This window comes from Monodelphis domestica, chromosome 1, assembly GCF_027887165.1.
Source record: "Monodelphis domestica isolate mMonDom1 chromosome 1, mMonDom1.pri, whole genome shotgun sequence".
NCBI lineage: Eukaryota > Metazoa > Chordata > Mammalia > Didelphimorphia > Didelphidae > Monodelphis > Monodelphis domestica.
In genome coordinates, this window is record NC_077227.1 from 393555057 (window position 1) to 393570808 (window position 15752).

The 15752-nt window shown below is 45.2% G+C and overlaps 1 protein-coding gene and 1 long non-coding RNA gene across 3 annotated transcripts in view; both read left to right on the forward strand.

Annotated features, from left to right (window-relative positions):
• Positions 1-15752, forward strand: part of TOX2 (TOX high mobility group box family member 2) — a 335418-nt gene that overhangs the window by 265024 nt on the left and 54642 nt on the right. The window lies entirely within an intron of this gene.
• LOC130456409 (uncharacterized) lies at positions 12887-15732 on the forward strand. Its single transcript, XR_008915208.1, has 2 exons — positions 12887-14852; positions 15563-15732. It is a non-coding gene; the product is annotated as an uncharacterized LOC130456409 (long non-coding RNA).

Below are 15752 nucleotides of genomic sequence, written 5' to 3' on the forward strand. Positions count from 1 at the left end.
ATCTTTGGCACCCATGCCATAGGTTTACCATCATTGACCTAGGACATTGGGTGTTAGGAGAGAGTATGTTCTTCCACCTTTGATCCTGTTCAGAATATCGCCTCTTACTTCCCTTCCTCACAATCACCCTCCTGCATATGTCACTGTCTATACTGGTAGTGATGGAACATTGGACAGTTTGGGGAACAATGCCTGGAAATCCCAGTGACTGCTGATGCAGCCACACTTCCCATCCTCCTGACTCTTTGGAACTGGACAGAGATGGTCACTGATAGTGTAGGAGCCTTCTGTAATGTATCTGTCTGCTCTTCCCCTTCCCACCAAGACTCTTCCCTCAAAAAAAAAGGAGAAAGAGTCAAGTTGCCAATAGTAGGCAATAGCGTACAAACTCTCATCTACTCTTAAAGGGATGCTTTGTGGGGATGTAGAACGAGAAGCGGTGACCACAAAGAGCCTTGTTTATCTGCCTTGTTGCCCCCACCGTTGATCCTGGGCCCTGATTTTGAACCATGGTCACCAGCTCAGCCTGCCCCCCCCCCGAATCTCCATAGCTTATCCATAGGCAAGAAGAGTAATTCCCCAGGAGGTGGAGAATTTGCTCTTGCCTATCAACTGACCCTGTCCAGCTGTGCCAGCCACCTCTCTCAGCGTATCTCAGAAATGTTCCAAGGCTTAATGTCCAGTCTTCCTCCAAACTTCCAGATTCCCTTCATATCTCTGACATGAAACTTGAGGATATCAAAAAAGTAAGGGAGTCATAGCTAGGTGGCTCAGTGGAAGGAGCCAGTCCTGTAGTCAAGAGTTCCTGGGTTCAAATCTGGCCTCAGTTACTTCCTAGCTGTGTGACCCTGGGCAAGTCCCTTAACCCCCATTGCCTAACCTTTACCACTCTTCTGCCTTGAAACCAATACACAGTAGTGATTCTAAGATGGAAGGTGAGGTTTTTTAAAAACAAAAAAAAGTAGGGCAGGAATGTAACAGAATGGCTAGAGCCACCAAGAGGGAATACCTAGACTGACATGCTTCTTCCCATCCCCCTCCATCCATGGTCCTCTGAACCAACCCTACCCAACAGGGAAGGAAAGTGTGGTTACTATTCCCAAGGTCCTTTGGCATGCTTTGGCCCCACTGTAGAGAATTTTAAAGTCTCCAGATGGCCCTGGGATTACTGGGTATAATGAATGAATGGGGAGGCTTTATGGGGCAAGGTTAAGCATTCTCGGTGAGGATTCAGAGGATTTGGCTTTGAATCCTGACTCCGCCACTAACAAGTGGCTTGTGTAGCCTTGGACAAGTCCCTTCCCTCATTCTGGGCCCAAGTTTCCTTATTTGTAAAATGACTAAGTTGTATCAGATGATCTCCAAAGACCCTGCCAGTTGTGACATACTACGTGCTGTGTCTCTTACCCAAAGGTGACACCTCATTCAGGAAGGTTCCCTGGAAGTGGTGATGGGGTTGCTCCCTCAGCACACTCATGTCTTAAGGAAAGTCATGGTCAGTGTCTTTTACTGCACAATTTCCTCGGGGACAGTGCTGTGGGCCAAAGCCTGCCTCGGAGGAGAGGAAGCTCAGCTAGTTCAGTCTCTCCCCCAATGGGAGTGCCTACTAAGTGGCCCTGACCCGGGTCGCTAGCCTTTGCTCCCCAAAGGCAGGACAAGGTGTTGGTGAATTCTAAATAAAGTGTAAAATGTATGCTCCCTGTGTCTACTCTCCACCAAGAAGGAAAGGGAAGGGAATAAGCATTTATATAGCAACTAAGAGGTGCCAGGCACTGTGCTGAGCACTTTGATCCTCTCAGTGGTCCTGGGGATAAGGTGTTATTTACAAGAGATAAAGCATGTGTTTTCATCTGCATCCCCACTCCCACAGTTCTTTCTCTGGAGGTGGGGAGCATTCTTTGTCCCAAGTCCCTCAGAATTGCCCTGGATCATTGCATTGTTGAGAGTAGCTCAGTCTTTCACAGTTGATCATTCCACAATATTGATGTCACTATTATTCTCCCATTTCTGCTTATTTCACTCTGCATCAGTTCATGTAAGTTTTTCCAGCTTTTTCTAAAATCATGCTGCTTATCATTTCTTATAGCCCAATAATATAACATCACCAACATGTACCACAATTTATTCAGTCATTCCTCAATTGATGGACGGTCCCCTCAATTTCCAATTCTTTACCACCACAAAAGGTGCAGCTATAAATATTTTGGCACAGCAGGTCCTTTCCCCTTTTTTTATGATCTCTGGTATACAGACCCAGTAGTGGTATTACTGAATGAAAGGGTATGCCCTCCAGAATGGTTGAATCAGTTCACAACTCCACCAACAATGCATTAGTATCCCAATTTTGCCACACCCCCTCTAACATTTATCACTTTCCTTTACTGTTATATTGGCCAATCTGATAGGTGTGAGGTGATAACCATCATTTTCAAATGATACTTGCCACACTTACAACAGAATCCTTGTTTATAACAAGAAGTATAGCCAAGCCACAATTGACACATTGACCCGTATCTGACAACGAATGTCACATTCTGCACCCATAGTCTACCACTTCTCTTTTTAAAAGATGTAGAAAGCCATGGAGTAGAAGTATTTTGAGTATTAAAATTATATACATTAAAAAAAATTTAAGAATCCCTTATCTCAATGGCTTCCACATTACACCATAAGTAGCTATCTATTTTGCTTGGTTCTAGTTCCATCCCTGGAGCTCACCACCTCCCAAGTCAGTAGGTCCCATTATTGGTGTATGTTTCTGTTAAATCACAAATACATAAAACATCCCTAACCACAATTCCCCTATAGTTCCCAAAGAAAATATTTAGTTACAGATTGTAAAGAAATTGAACCAGGAGTCAAAATACATGACTCTGCCATAACTAGCTGTGCAAATTTGTATGATTTCCCTTTCCTGTGCCTCAGTTTCCTTATCTATAAAAATGGATTTAATTATATCTAATACTCCTTTGGCTATAATGTTCTAGGATTTTAACAACCAGATGTAGTCTCTGAGCAAAGCACTAAACAGATAGCAGGATAACAATCCTCGCTACTTAGTGGGTCTGAAATTCACTGGCAATGGAAAACCAGGGACAGTTTTCCTAGGAGTAGAGCTGAGGGTCAGTCATCAGAAAAGCATGGCAGGTGATAATACATGTATGACCCAGATGAAATTGCTTGCCAGCTCTGGGACAAGAAAGGAAAGGGAGGGAGGGAGATAATTTGGATCATATAACTTTGGAAAACTTAGATTGAAGTTTGTTATTACATGTTATTGGTAAAATAAAATCTATTTATAACAAAAAAGAAAGCATGGCAAGGGTCAGAGATGCCAAGGGGCATAAGACTCTCGTTGGGTAGCATTGCCTCTGTGTTGTGTACCCAGAGGGAAATGCCAGGCTTGGGGTCAATTTCCTCTTGAGTCCCCAGGCCTGACACTGCAAACCTGATTTCCATTGCAGTATATTCAATTTCCATTGCAGTATATTCAAGAAAAAAGGCACTCAGTGATAGGCAGGAAGTTTCCATTGTTCTGCTCATTTATAACTTGGAAATGGTCAAAACTTATTTTAAAAATCAGGAGTGACACTGAAAATGCTTTCAGAGCACAAAACCAAGGCCTGCCTTGTTTCACTTTCAGCCAAGGCACAATTTAATGCAAATTACGCCTACCTGTGAACCTAGGGAGGCCCCCACAAGAGGGGGGGGAGGCTGAAGATATGGAGGAGAGAGAGAGAAAGAGAGAGAGAAGATGAGAGAGAGAGAGAGAGAGAGAGAGAGAGAGAGAGAGAGAGAGAGAGAGAGAGAGAGAGAGAGAGAGAGAGAGAGAGAGAGAGAGAGAGAGAGAGAGAGAGAGGCAGCACCCTGGGGAAAGGGTCTCAAGACCCGGTGAGAGACCTGAATTTGCATCACAATCTCTAGGGCATCCTCTAACCCAGTACCAGAATCCTGACCCATAGTTCTTTCTAGTAAGCTGGAGGCTGCCCCCTGTACCTTCCACCTCCTAGTTCTGGCCTCTACTACTAAGCAGAACAAGTCCCATCATCCCCTTTCCACAGGACATCCCTTCAGATGATTGAATCAAATGATATCACGCATCTATATAAAAATGTTTTGTAAACCTTAAAATGCTATAAAATGCTATTTAGTCTTATTTATTATTAAAGAAAATCAGTATGTCCCACCCAAGGCTTCCCTCGGAGTGTGACGTCTGAAACCCTCTCACCGAGGATTGCTCCAGACTCATTTCTCTCTCCTCAGGACCCTCCATCCTACCCTGCCCTTTACATTTCTAGGACAACAAAAACTCCAATGTCAGTCCTTACTAGTTCCCTTCCCCAGTCCTCCATTCTCACTAGAGTTTATTCCTGGTCCTTCTTCCCTCCATCCCTTGAGAACTCTCTCCCTGCGTCTTTCCTTGGTCTTGAAGGCATCACTCCAAGAGTTGCCCCTTCTTTCTACATCATTTGCGATCTCTCTTTCTCTGTTGGTTTCTTTTCCTCTTCTGACAAACACCGTCACATCTTCACAGTTCTGGGGGGAAAGAGTGCTGGAGCCACAGCTTGGAGGCAGAGACCTGGCTTTGAGTCCCCCCTGAGGAAACCTTTTGGGCATGAACCTTACTTTCCTCATTTCTACAATAAGGATAATGACTTTGCACTACGCTGATCACTCAGCAAGCATTAATTAGGTTCTTACTGTGTGCAAGGCATTGTGTTAAGCATTAGGAATATGAAGACCCAGAAATGAAACAGTCCCTTCAAGAAGCCAATTTCTAACACTGAAGAAAAACAACTGCTTGACTACATGACCCTCCTGGTTCATCAAGCACACAGTCATTTCTCCTTTCCTTCACGGTGAAACTCTTTGGAAAAAAATTGTTTCCGCTCAATGGCACTGCTCCCTCCCTCCCTCAGCCTCCTGCATCCCCCTAACTAGAATTGCTCTTGGAGGCCAGGGCCAATGGTCTTTTCTAAGTCCTCAACCTGGACGTGGGCTTTTGAGGTCCTGGATATTCTTCCTTGACTTCAGAGATACTACACTCTCCTAAGTATCAACTCCCCTCAGTTCATAGCCACTCCTGGCTTTTTCACTGCCTACTCCTCTTCCTGGTTCATTGATGTGGGTGCTCACCCCCTTTCCCCTTCCCCCACATACCTTTCACCGTATTTTCTTCTCTTTCTATATTCTCAGACCACAATTTCTTTCACTGCACCAACTTCAATGACCATCGCTCTCCAGATGACTTCTAAATGGCTATTTCCAGCCCTGACCTCTCTCCCAAACTCCAGACCCACCCAGCTTTTAGTTAGTTCATCTCTACCCTGATATCCCACTGGTACCTAAACCTCACCACATCCAGACTTGAGTTTGTTCTCTTTCTCCCTTTCAGCCTCATTCTACTTTGGGCATGGACACCAGTGTTCACCCAGTTTCCCATCGACAAGACCTCAGTTGTCATTGACTGATTCTTTCCTCCCCTGCCTCCCTTTTATCAGTTCAACACCACCACCACTAATAATGATAAATGTAATAGCTAAAATATAGACAGTACCTCCTATGTGCTCAGTACTTTAAACAATTATCTTCTTTGATTCTCACAACGTTCTTGAGAGATAAATACTATTGCTATCATCCCCATTTTTTCAGAGAGGGTCATTGAAGCAAGCAGCAATCAAATGATTTGCCCCCCGGGGTCACACAGATAGTAAGTGTCTGAGGCTGGATTTGAACTCGGGTCTTCCTGATGTCGAGTTCAGCACCTTCTCCTTTTCAGCATCTTGCTCCCCCTACATGTATCGGCTGCACACCCTATGTTTGGCCGCAGGAAGTCAGAGCTTTTTTTCAATGCTCCACCCTCCAGCAGCTTACATTCTACATGCCCGATCAATTCTACCTCTATCGTCTCTCCAGAATTAGACCCTAACTTTCTATTTGAATCAGCAACACTCTAATAGAAGCCTTCCTCGCCCCCTCGTTGGTCTTCCTGCTTCGACTCCCTCCTCCCTCTAAAGCATCCTGCATCCCACTGCCAGGCTCATTTTCCGTATGCATGGATGCCTAGCCCTCTCTTGTGCTTAGAGCTCTCCAAGTAAGACGGAAATCCCTTGGTCTGCCATCAAAGCGCCATTTCCGCCTTCCTCCATGGAGCTGGGGGACCCCGAACAGTTTCATTAGCAGAGGGAAGCCAGTGAATGCAGTCGAGAGCTGCCCGAGGAAGCGAGAAGTGGAGTCCCGCAGCCAGCCTGCGGCTGAGGTGGGATTTCAGGCCGGGTCTCCCTGACTCCAGGCCCAGACCTCCGCGCCAGCCCACGTTCTCGCGTCTTCCCTCCGCAGGATCAGAATGTCTTTGTTCTAGAACGTTTTCATGTTCGTAATGAGCCGTGTGTACATAATCTCCTTTGATCCTCACCACATCCCCAAGACATGTTGACAGCAGGTATGATTAACTCAGAAATGAAACAAAGGCCCGGGGAATTTCGGTGATTTGCCCAAGCTGCTCCAGCTGCCTGTTTGGGTCAGAACCAGAATTACGACAGTACCAAGCTGCCTTTCTTCCCCCAGACTGCCTGTGGCCGAGGGCCTCCACCCCTGCCTCCGAGATGAGGCAATATCCTCAGACTGGCTCCAAGCCTGGAAGAATTTAGACTTGTTTTGATTAACCATCCAGAGGCAGAAGAGGACAAGAGACGGCTGTGAAAGATGCAGTGTTTTTAAGTAACATTGCTTTGGAGTTGCATTTTCATCCACAATAGCAGCCTCTCCGGTGTCCACTAGGAGCATGGCTGTGTCCAGATGTCCTGCAAAGTCTAAATTATGTCTCTGCCCTGCTCTGCCCCCTCAGACTGACTAGGGTGGAAAACCACAAAGGGGGTCCAGAGTGGATAGTACTGCAAGCATGTAGATGGACTGCTCCTTGGGAATTTTAATAGAAAAGAAAGTGGTATAGTGGAAAGGTCAGCAGGCCTTGGAGTCAGAGGACCTGGGGTCAAATGCTACCCCTGATGTTTGTTAGCTATGCGGCCTTGGGAAAGCCATTAAACTTCCCTGTGCTCTCATTTCTGCATCTTTTTTTTAAAGAGTTGGGGGGATTTAGATGAGATAGCCTCTGAGGTCTCTCTCAATCCTAAATCTAAAGCTTTTCCCCCATACTCATCGTTTTTTGCCTGATCATTTTGTTTAGGTTAAGACAGGTGGAGGGTAGCCGGTGGCTCACTGGATTGAGAACCAGGCCTAGAGATGGGAGGCCCTAGGTTCAAATCTGACCTCAGATACTTCCCAGCTGTGTGACCCTGAGCAAGTCACTTAACCCCCATTGCCTAATCCTTACCACTCTTCTGCCTTGGAACCAATACACAGTGTTGATTCTAAGATGGAAGGTGAGGGTTAAAAAAAAAAAAGATAGCAGCAGTGTGGTGGAAAGAGCTCTGGATTTAGGGTCAAGGGAGGCCTGGGTTCGAATCCTAGTTTTGACCTCTGCCTGGACCATACACAAGTCATGACCTTGGGTAAGCCATTTAACCTTGATGTACTTCAGTCCTCTCATCTGTAAAATGGGGGCAAATGGTGTCCAGTGGTGTTTGTGCTGCCCATCTCGCAGGGTTGTTGAAACCTGAAAGCATAATAGAAAGGCAAATTGCTCTTTTTACTGGATCATTCTGGCCCCATGAATGCTCAAGTATAGTAAATCACTGCTTAATTAGACCCTTCATTTCCCAACAATTACCCACAAGGCCCAGTGGCAGAAAAGCTGAAATCAGGGGCTAGTGTCTATGTGTGTATGTCTGTATATGCAGCCATGCATGTGAGCACACATGTGTCTGTGTATATGTGTTTAATGGTCTTCCTGGGAGTGCCCTTGGGATCAGGACCTGTTAAGTTCATTCTTCTACACCAGCGGTTATTAACCAAGTTTCTATGGGTAGACTTTGAGGGGTCTATAAATTTAGATGGGAAAAAAATTACTTCTGTATTGCAATTGAATTTATTTCTTTTGTTATCTTATGTATTTTGTTTTATGTATTTAAAAAATATTTTTTGGAGAAAAGGGCTATTTTAGGCTTTACCAGACTGACAACGGGGTTCATGATAGTTAAAAAAAAATTTGATAGCTCCTGTATTACACACACACACCATATATAGATATTTTGCTCTTTCTCTAAATATATAGAGAAAAGAGGAAACTGGCTGAATGAGCAGAGGCAAGATGGTGGCATGGAAAGAAGTGGGGAGTTGGTTTCAGAGAGCCTACTCTGATATATACCACCTGAGTGACATTGGGAAAAGCATTTCACCTTTCTAGGCCTCAGTTTGCTCCTCTGTCCAATGGGCTTTGGGGCCAGAGGTCCTCCAAAATCCCTTCCCTTCTATGAGCCGAGCACTCTACCCAAAGGCATCTACCTACACAGACTTCCTGTCTCAGCCTCTCTTCCCCTCCAAAAGCTCGCATAACCACCTCTGTAGAACTTGGTGCCATGACTCCAACTCTCCCAGGAAGCCTTTTCCTCTCCTAAGATAAACACAGCTATAAATTGCCCTCCTTTCCAATCCTTCCCTGCTGGTGCCCTCATATTCATAATGGGATGATCAGTGTAACCAAAGATGTGGCTGTTACTTTAAAGGATAAATTAGCTTGACTCTTAACTCAATAATTAAAACTGTTATGGCTATGAGCCTGCAGGGATAATGTACTATTATTATAGTCGTTTGTTTCAATTAAATGCTTACTGATTTTACAATAGCAGCTGGGCACCTGTGTGAGATAGCTATTACTCTGAACAAGACATCTCCGACTCTGCGAGGAATCTGTCAGAGCGCTAGAGCGTTTCTCCCCAGCCATGAAACTTTATTAGGGATAGTGACGGCCAAGGGGCGGGTCACTGGCAGGGATTCTTCACCAGCTTCTTTCTGTTTCGCACGGCTGCTGGTTGGCTTTGTTTCGGTCGTTTTCTTTAGCGAACTCGAGCTGGGATGTCGGAGGGGAGGGCGAGGCAGAGGATCTTTTCTCTCCCCGTGTCCTCATGCTGGTGATGGTTTTAGAAGACCACACGAAGCCGTAGTCCCTTTTAGCCCATCTTTCTCTGGATGGTTTCAAAGACGGGATCGGTCTGATCCTAGTTTCTCTGCCACAAGTCTTCACATAAGACTTTCTCCCTTTGGGACCAGTAGCCCAGAAAGGGGCAACCAAGGCTTGCGATGGTTGCAACATGAAAAAGAAGCGGGAAGGACCCACAAAATCGTAGGCTTTAATGTCGGAAGACCAGCATTCCATTCCTGACTGTATTTATTTTATCTTTTATTTCTTGCTTCCTTTCTCCTGGTTAGTCATGGAGGAAAACCCAGTTTTCCTTTGAGTCTCACCTTACTATTGTTATGGAGCTACTCACTTCTTGGGAAGCGGGCTATCTTCCAGTAATTTGCAATAATAATCCAAGGCATTTCCTTGGGTCTTCTCATCTCTCCAGCTTTAGCTCTTAATTGTGTCAGGGCCAGCGGCTTCCTTCTGCTCCGCTCTTCGGCTGGAGTGTTGGTCTCCCCCTGGGTCCTCTAGGTTCCTGGGCTGACCCCCTCTTCCCAGGATTAGACACCCCTAAATCTTGCAGGGTCAGGGCTGTGGCTCTCAGGCCCCTCTCTGGCATCTCAAGACAGAGCATCAAGAGTACTTGGACTGCCCACTTTGCTCCCCTTGGGCTTCCAAGGTCCTCACCCTCAGCTCTTGATGCCTGCAGACACAGAGCCCCGCAGGCTGTACGTGCTGCTCTCTGATCACACTTTGCTGGTGGGCCGTTGTAACCTCTGGGCCCTGGTTGACAGGAGGCCCACGGTGCTAAGCAGGATTTGGGCACCTATGGAAACACCAGGGTCTGGGCAGCTGGGAGTGAGAGGCTGGTGAAGCCACCAGAACCAAGGACTTGTATAGGTGAGAGAGGCAAACCAGAGGGAATTTCCAAATTCTGTATATATTGTCAACAAACGAGATCCCCAGTGACCACAATACGAGGAGGAATAGAAGGTGACCATCAGGTAACAAGCTGAGGCTTCTTGCAGGTCCAATTTTTTTCTTTTGGTCTTTGAATCCCTAGTACTTAGTATCTGAATGATAGATTCATTGGCACAGGAGAGCAGATGGCAGGACTGGCAGACACCAAGGGAGGCCCTCGGGACTAAGGCAAGTTGCTCCCCTGCCTCAGTTGTCTTGCTGAATATCCTAAGAAATGTGCTCCAATCTCTTCTCAGTGTTGTAGATAGGACACTGGCCTTGAAGTTCAGGATCCCGGGTTCATAGCCTAGCTCAAACCCTTCCTAAGCCATGTGCCCCTGCAGTCACCCAAACTCTTTGGGCTGATTCATTGAATTTAGAGGCCTCAGAGGTCATCATTTGGATGAATCCTGAATCTATGAACCTGTGATCCATCTCTTCATGGCTGATCCATGTTTTTCAAGTTTTCAGATTTTTTATTTTAATAACACATTCCCACATAAGTTTTCCAAAGTTATATCCCCTATATTGTTTCCTTCCCTTCTTCCTTCCCCACTCCTGGAACTGACAAACAATTCAATCTGTGACCCACATTTTTAAACACTACTCTGATCCCATGACAACAACAATAATAGCTGACATTTATATAACATTCTAAGGTGTACAAAGTGCTTTACAAATATTCTCTCATTTGAGCCTCACAACGATAGTACCTGGGAAGTATTGAGTTGTTTCAGTCGTATCTGACTCTTTATGACCCTATTTGGGATTTCCTTGGCAAAGATACTGACGTGGTTGGCCATTTACTTCTCCGGATCATTTTACAGATGAGTAAACTGAGGCAAATGGGGTTAAGCAGCTTGCTGTGGGGCATAGAGCTGGGGACAGATTTGAACTCAGGAAGATGTCTTCCTGACTCTAGGTCCAGCGCTCTGTCTACTGTGCCACCTAGGATGGGCTTTAACAGGGTAGCACCATAAGTCTGAAGATCCTTGAGATCACCAACAGGGATGGTGGACTCAATGGTAAATCTCAGTGCTTTCCTCTAGTGGGGGTTGAGAAGTCACAGAAAGTAATACAAGTTCCTAAAGGCAGTATGCATGCATAAAGAGATCTATTTTAGTTGTTTATAGACTCAGATGCAAATCCTTGCATCTATTTAAATCTATATAAGATATATTGTTAGCCCTAGTGCTTGCATAGGAAGCAAAGGCCCTCTAAGTTTTCTCTGCAGACTCAGAAACTAGCCAAATGTTGATATTGGCAGGGGAAGCCCTGGATGGGTGCATTAACCCAAAGGGAAGATTTTATTGAGAAGCTCCCAAGAATGAACTTACTCCATGTAAACCCAAAGCTTCCTCCATTTTGGCCATGGGCTGGAATGCTAATGAGATCAGTAATGAGAAATTCAGAGGAAATCCCAGCTATGTGGCTATCACAAAGAGAGAAAAAGCAGTTCCTATTCCCAAATTAAATTTTCAGCCTGTTTTTAATGAAGCCCTCTTCCTCCCACTGAGAAAATGTGGATCCAAGAATTCTGCTGCATTTCAGCATGAGTGGGCGCTCAGAACCATGTCCTTTCTCATTCATGTTCCCCTTTGGAGGCTCAGACTATGTACTGCTGTGACTGATATCATAATCATTAAAAAAAAGAAAATATTTTTGAAAAGCACCTTAGCATTCCTGTAGCCCCAGGGAATCAATTAAGTAACATACTCTTAATTACTTTAGCAACTCCCCTATCACATTCCCCTTAATTTTCCTCTGAGACATGCCACGTCCTATGAAGAAAGAGGAAGCTGGGGGGGGGGGGCTGTCTTTTACACCTCTTCTAATTGTTTGCAATGGAATTCCATTGTGTTTTGACCATTCTGAATTTGGGGATGAGTTTGGTGGTCCAAGAATAGAGATCTATTTTGGGGATGTGTGGAGAGGCCAGCACCCTCTGGTAATGGATAGCGAGAGAAGCCCTGGCTTTGATTCCCACCTCAGAGTTGTATCGGCTGTGACCCTGGACAAGTCATTTCACAGCTCCAAGCAACTCTCTAAAACTATAAATGGCAGAATAGGTACCAACCTGCAAGGGTAGAAGGAATTTCCTTCTCACAGAAATCAGATGATGTCACAGTTCTTTTCCCCTAGTATATCACTGAGCCTCTACTTAATTGCACCATCCCTTAGAGAAGTCATAAGTAATGGTAGTGAGGCTTTCTAAAATGTAACTCACACTAGCATCTTTTAGGCTCCTGCTGTATGCCATTTCAGTTGTATGGCCTCTGATTGCTAATTCCTGATCTTTCTTATTTTATAAAAGTGGGTCCATTGAGAGCTCTCCTAGGCAATACTTTGTGTACTTGAAAAATAATAAAATTGTATTTCATTTAAAAAAATTTTTAAATGTGCTATAGATACCTAGCACCGTGCTGGAAATTCAAAGCCAAAAAAATGAAGTAGTCCCTGCTCTCAAGAGGCTGAGAAATAAACAGGTGTCATTTGTCTAGTTTGGGGGTCACGCTTTAGAAAAGACATTGAGGGGTGCTAGGTGTCTTAGTGGATAGAGAGCCAAGCCTGGAGACTGGAAGTCCTAGGCTCATGGTCTTGGATACTTTCTAACTATGTGACCCTGGTCAAGTCACTCAACTTCAATTGCCTAGCCATTAACACTCTTCTTCCTTGAAACTGATACTTAGTATTGATTTGGAGACAAGAAGGTAAATGTTTTGAAAGAAGGAAGGGGGGAGGGGGCGGAGAACGGAAAGAAATAAAGGGAAGGAAGGAGAGAAAAAGAACACCACTCACAATAACATATGAGAATATGAAAAGAGAAAAGGACTTGGAATCTTGTCATAGGCTCTGGGAATTTTAATGTAACAAACAAACTAATTAATTAATTAAAAAAAGAGGGAAAACTGTAATCGGAAGGTCATCTCATTTAACTCTCATCTGAAGCAAGAATCTTTTCAAAATTCTAATTCAAGAGCTTTCACGTTGGGTTCCTAAGGTTTTGGGGGACAGACTCTCTTGGCTCTATGGTAAAATCTGCAGACCTTCTCAGAAAGATGTTTTTAAATGCATGAAATAAAGTGAATATGATTACAAGAGAAATCTAATCTAATGGTATCCACTTCCCAAAATATCTTCTTTTCTTTTTTTAAACTTTGCCTTCCATCTCTTGACCTGGTTCTCAACACTGAGCCACTGAGCTGCCCCCTCAAAATATCTTTTAAAAAACACGCTTGTTTGTGGGCCTCAGGTTAAGAACCACTGCCCTAGAAGGATCTGTTGAATAATTCACTCCACAAATATTGAGCCCCTGTTCTGTGCCAGACATTGCTTTAGACATCAGGGTTACAAAGACATAAGAACAGACAATATTTAGCCTGGAGAATTTGAGAAACCTTGGGAGCCGGGAGGCAAGGAGACATCATCACTGTCTCAAAGTATCTGAAGAGCAGGCACGAGGAAGAGGGATTCAATTTGGTCTTCTCAGCCCCGGTGAGGAAGCGCTAGGAGCGGTGGGCAGGCATTGAAAGGAGGCAGACTGGTGGCTCACTACCAGAACGAACTTCTACCAATTAGAGCTATCCAAAAGTAGTCTGGGCTGCCCGAGTGGAAGTGGGGGGTGGGAGTCTACCCATTGCCTAGCACAAAAGTAGAGATTTGAAGGGATTCTTGCTTCAAGTGAGAGTTGAATGAGATGACCTCAAAGGACCATATCTTGCATATATATTTATACATATATATTCTGACATACCGTCAGAATACCTACATTCAAATCCTGACTCTACTATTTTCTACCTGGTGACTTTAGGCAAGTCATTTTTCCTGTGCTGAACCTCAGTTTCCCCTTCTGTAAAGTAAGGGTTTGGACTCCTTTTAGCATTAACTCTTTTATTTACCCAAGATCTCATATCTAGGTGTTGAAGGGACTTCACAGGTCGTCTAGTCCACATTCTACAGAGGAGTAAAACAAAGCCCAGGATGCTTATTAGCTCAAGGTCATAAGGTCTGGGTCATTGCCTGAGTTGGTCTTGGGAGTCCTTTTTTTCATAAGAGTCAGGACTAGAACTCAGGTCCCCTGGCTTTAGAGCCAGTGCTTTTTTCCACATCACCATGATTCAGTGGAGCCTCCCTACACTGTGGGGTTGAGGACCATTCCCAGGTCTAGGCTACCTTTGCTTATTTATTCTATAGAGGAGAGAGGACAGCTAGGTGGTCCAATGGATAGAGCCCTGGGCTTGGAGTCAGGAAAACCTGAGTTTAAATCTGGCCTCAAACATTTACTAACTGTGTGACCCTGGGCAAGTCAATGAACCTTACTTGCCTCGGTTTCCTCATCCATCAAATGAGCCAGAGAAGGAAATGGCAAAGTACTCCAGTCCATTGGCCAAGACAACCCCAAATGACATCACAAAGAGTCAGACACAAGTGGAGAATGGCTGAACGTTGACACAGAAGAGAGAACTAGAAGCCCGTGAGGGTGAAGATGGAATCTGGGAAACCTGGATATGCCTGAAGTCCCAGGAGAGAGGCAGAAACTAGCCAAAGCTTCCCGGCCAGTAGTGGCAGAGCCAAGACGAGAACCGGGTCCTCTCTGCTGTGGCTCCATTTAAGCCAGACCCAAAGTGTAATCTAATGATGGAGGTCCCGATGACCTCCCAGGGGCCCATGCTGCTGGCTCTGCCACCACTGGTGTCCGCCGGCGAGTCATTGAACTTCTAGGCCTCCGTTTCCTTCCCTAAAAAAGAAGGGGATCCCTCCGCCTGGACTCAAAGATCTTCTCATGCCGTGAACCCGGGATCCCAAGGGGAGGAAGCCACGGACATTCTTGACAGTCATGGGAAAGCAGGATCCCCAAATTCTTCCCCAGGTGCCCACATTATGACTCGGGTCTGCAGAATTTGGGTCCAGAACCAGAGCTGGCCCTAGCAGGGTTGCTGAGGAGGCAGGGTGGTTACAGGTCAGGTTCCACGTTCCCCTTCCCTGCCCTCAACCCTCTGTCATCCCTCCCTGTTCCTGGAGGTCCAGCCGAGGAGGGCAAAAGCAGCATCCCTGGAGGCAGAGCAGGGTGGGCTCAGGAGCGGGGACAGGCTGCCTGCCTTCCCCTCACGTTTGTTTCCATGAGGGTTTTTCTAACCACAGCACACACGCCAGAGTCATAATTACTCCTTTGGAGTTGTTCTGCTCTATTGCATAAATAATATGCAATTTAAAGAAAAAAATGTATGATTACATATTTAACGGCTCGATGAAGCTGTTCTGGTCTGCTGGCCACATAATAAGAGTTTTTAAAAATTGTCTTAATACACTATTTACCCAGGAGAGTGGAAGGGCTCCAAATGAGGATGAGCCATTTGTGATTTCAGGACTTAAAACCACACTTATTTCATAACCTTTCTCGGACAATTGTTGCCTTGATTTAAAATTTTAGATAAAAGGAAAATCGAGGCTAAGTATAGAAGCAAGTATAGGCTGCTCTTGTCCTCAGAGTTTCTTCAAGGTACCCTCAAGGGCTCCTGACTTGGTCTCTTTTCCTGTCTTCTGCCTGAACTCTGCTCTCACATGCTTTCTCCTGGCCAGGCCTCGGCACCTCAGAGAACAATGGAGGAGGGGTGGGTACCATCAGCATCATTTTGAGCAAGGCCCAAAGCATGAAATATTTGGAGTCAAAGGAACTTTGGATTCGAATTCTCTCTCTCTGCCACTTACCTTACCCACGGGGCCTCGAGTAAATCATTTAACATCTTCAACTCAGTGTCTTCCTCTATAA